A 4,450-nucleotide genomic window follows, 5' to 3' on the forward strand; every position below is an offset into this window, starting at 1 on the left:
AATAGGAAGAGAACACTCCTGCCTGGTGATTGTCAAGCGGTGTTCGTTCATCCATTGTAGCATCTGCATGGTCTCCCCAATGTACCATGCCTCTGGACATCCTTCCTTGCAGCGTATCAGGTAGACAATGTTGGTCGAGTTGCAAGAGTATGTACCGTGTACCTGGTAGGTGGTGTTCTCACATGAGGTGACGACATCTGTGTCCTCATGTGAGGACGACATCCACCAGCTACACAGATGAATGAACACCATCCTCTAGGGGACACAATGGATGAACGAACACCGCTTGACAATCACCAGGCAGGAGTGTTCTCTTCCTATCGGAAAACACTTCAGCAGTCATGGGCATTCAGCCTCTGATCTTGGGGTAAGTGTTCTCCAAGGTGGCCGTCACGACACAAGACAACACAGAATCGTTGGGCAGAAACTGATAGCCAAGTACCGCACACAAGGACGGCCTCAAGTGAGATTTTGGGTTCATTTCACATTATCTGTAACTCCCATGACTTGCCTGGGCTTACAAAATCTCACTAACTGTCCTGGTTGGAGACAATACACGTCTCTTTAACCTGTGCTTAACTCTCTCTCCACTCACATTGTCCATACCTTTCAGACTCGATTGCCTGTAAGGACTCCAATCATTATTTTGTAAATTGAGTTTGTGTCTTTATATGCCCTGTTTGTGAACAGAACTCCCACTCACCTGATGAAGGAGTAGCACTCTGAAAGCTTGTGGCTTGTGCTACACATCATCCTGTTGGGCTTTAACCTGGTGTTGTGAGAATTCTTACTGTGCTTAACATTTCTTGGCCATCCCTATGCAAAGTGAAACACTTTGCTGTTGATCTGGAGTCACACATAGGCCAAACCAGGATGACAGATTTATTTCCCTGAGGAAGATTAGTGAACCAGATGGGTTTTACATTAATGGTTTCATAGTTATCGTAAGATTTTTTTTGTGATGACGTGCTATTGATATATTTTATGTTTAAGGGGCCTGTTTTAAGTTTCAGCTTTTTCTAGAGAGTGTTGGTGTGTCTGGAAAACATACAGCTCAGCTGCTGAACAGTAGAATTACACATTTGAGTCATGCAGTATTTATTTAGGAGAAGGCCGTTATTTATAAATGGAGATTTCCCCTTTTTTGTTGGTTACTGAAATGGAAGCTGGGGTTCTTTCGAAAGAAATGGGAGAAGCTAGGTTTGTCGTTCAAACAGTTTTCAGTTAAGAGTTCAGTTGCTGACTGAAGCTGTTTAAAAACAGAAGTCGGCTCTTTCCGTCTCTGCAAAGTCTCTTTGCCAGTGTCAAGATTTTCTGCTTTCGCTTATAACAAGTATGCCTGGGCTTGATAACCGGCATTTAGGTCAATAGGAAGAATGTTGCCTATTTGGAATTGAAGTATTGATTAATGGGAAATTAAAGTTGTTTTATTTCACGTATAAAGATTGTTCAAGCGTTCAGAGTCAAACTGTTGCATTTTTCTAGAGTTAATGCTTAACCTGTATAATGAATTGTGGAGGGGGACTTGAAATTAGTTAGAAAAGTAAGTAAATGATTTTTACTCGACATGAAAATATTAAACAGTTTGATCATGTGTGGATGCTATTGACTGAAATAAAAAGTTTTATGGAATGTAATAATGTATCTTAATATTTTTAAATTACACTTTTTAAATGTGGAAGGTTTTATGCTTAAAGTATAAGGAATCTAATGATCTATTTTAAAACACTCTTAATTGATGAAGCTTATGCTGACTAAGGCACAGAGTACCGAGTTTCAGGCCCAAAACCTGATATTATCTATGCTTTAGCAATCTGCAGATGATAAAGCAGACATAGCATTTTAAAAATTCGTATGCCAAAATAGGTGGTAATCTGGAGTTGGAATAAGCCAATAGAATGTCATTATATGGGGTGGCATATCGTAATTGGTTGAAGTATCTGTCATAATAAGATTGACATATTAATAGTAAAATGAAGTCGAATTAAGCTAATGAGTAGGAAAAACTTAGAAAAGAAAATGATATGGTATTGAATTTTGGCACAAAGTTGGGATCTTTGGAAGGCTTTGTGATACTCTGTGCTGCTTGGCAATCTGAGGATCTGTCTTTGGCTGTTATTTCATGTTCTTCTCTATGATATGATTTATTATTGTCAATGCATTAGCATACGGTGAAAAGTATTGTTTCTTGTGCACTATACAGACAAAACATCCTGTTCAGAGAGAAGGAAAGGAGAGAGTGCAGAATGTAGTGTTACAGCCATAGCTAGGGCATAGAGAAAGATCAACTTAATGCAAGGTAGGTCCATTCAAAAGTCTGGCAGCAGGGAAGAACCTGTCTTTGAATTGGTTGGTACGTGACCTCAGACTTTTGTATCTTTTTCCCAAAGGAAGAAGGTGGAAGAGAGAATGTCCAGGGTGCGTGGGGTCCTTAATTATGCTGGCTGCTTTTCTGAGGCAGTGGATAATATGTCAGTGGATGGGAGGCTGGTTTGCATGACGGATTGGGCTACATTCATGACCTTTTGTAGTTTGTTGCGGTCTTGGGCAGAGCAAGAGCCCATACCAAGTTATGATACAATCACAAAGAATGGTTTGTATGCGGCGTCTGTAAAAGTTGATGAGAGTCGTTGCTGACATGTCAAATTTCCTTAGTTTTCTGAGAAAGTAGAGGCATTGGTGGGCTTTCTTAACTATAGTGTCAGCATGGGGGGGGAACCAGGATCTGGACACCTAACAACGTGAGGCTCTCAACTCTTCCTACTTCATCCCCGTTGACGTAGACGGGCATGTTCTCTCTGTTCCCTGAAGTCGATGACAGTCTCCTTGTTTTGTTGACATTGAGGGAGAGATTATTGTTGTTGCATCAGCTCACCAGATTCTCTATCTCATTCCTGTACTCTCTTGTCATTTTTTGAGATCCAACCCACTATGGTAGTGTCGTCAGCAAACTTAGGTCAACCCACAGAAAGCGACTAGCCCGGACGGGGTACCCGGCCGTAAGTAAATTCTACGTGTTTTTAATAAATCTTGGTTTGCTTTAAAACTGAAGGATTTTGCCTTTTGAGATTTAATTTTTAAGAATACTTAGTTGTTCTAAGAAATCAGGCCATCACCGAAAAGTCCCCACTTCAATTTGGTGACGAGGATGGGCAATGTTATTGGATACGACGGTCGACCATGCCTTCTCGATGGGTGAGTATTACATTTTAGCCAGCTAGAGGGAGCTACACGCGAGTCTGCCAGATGCATGAGACCAATCCTAATACCTTATGGAGTTACAGAGGTAATGTTGACAGGAGATTCGCGCTTGAGGTGGGGACCAGCCCATGGAGTGGATCCAAAGGGGTGTGCAAATATAGGCGTAATGTGTTTGGAGGGTGGAGAGGGGGAGGAGTCGCAGGAAACCAGGGGTAGCCTAATATTTGCCATTAGCAATGTTGAATTACAAGCCTAGGTCTTTAACCTAAACTAATCGGGGGGAGCGAGGTCAGTGAAGATGATAGCTGGACTTTAAATAACCGTAGGAAAGAGGAGTGTTACGGCTAATTAAGTTTAATATCCCATAGTGAGGCGTAGTTAAGTTAGAAGGGAAGATATATTTTTGATAAAATTTGTAGGTTTAGTTTAGGATTTTCAAGAAAGAGGTCAAGAACACCAGGTATAGAAGAAAAATATTAACTGTACAGACAACTTTAAAACAAAATTAACCTACTAGATTAAGGAAACATCGCTTTAAGGTGGAAATTGCGGAAGGACATAATTTAGAATGAGGAATTGAAGGATTCCAGGCTTTTGAGGAAAATAGTAAATTAATTAAGAAAATGATTGACAGAGGATATAATCCAGACATTTTCAAAAATGACCAGAAGGTCTAACGGAGTGGTCATACAATCATACAGATCAGGCAGAGGCCATTTGGCCCATCGAGTCTGCACTGACCACAATCCCACCCAGACCCTATTCCCATAACTCCATGTATTTACCCTAGCTAGTCCCCCGATGCTAAGGGCAATTTAGTGATCGATCCAACTAACTTGCGCATCTTTGGAGAGTGGGGGGAAACTGGAGGAAACCCACGTAGACATAGGGAGAACGTGCAAACTCCACACAGTGACCCAAGCTGGGAATCAAACCCAGGTCCCTGGAGCTGTGAAGCAGCATTGCTAACCACTGTGCTACCGTGCTGCCCACCGTGTGGGAAGGAAGGACATATTGCCAGGTCTGTCAAAGCAGGACGACGAGTGATAGAAATCTGTGATAATTATGGGAAATAGGTCACAATATGGCCCATTGCTGGGTGAAAGGGGGAATCAGTGAGAAAGATACTCCACACAGTACATGCAGTTAATAAAATTAAAAATTCAGCAGGGGAACAGACAGGAGAGCCAAAAACATTTTAACTGCAGAAGAACTTTGGAAACTGATAAATTCACAATGACAATTAATG

Source organism: Carcharhinus amblyrhynchos, chromosome 18, assembly GCF_965287045.1.
Source record: "Carcharhinus amblyrhynchos chromosome 18, sCarAmb.v2.hapA, whole genome shotgun sequence".
In the NCBI taxonomy this organism is placed as follows: domain Eukaryota; kingdom Metazoa; phylum Chordata; class Chondrichthyes; order Carcharhiniformes; family Carcharhinidae; genus Carcharhinus; species Carcharhinus amblyrhynchos.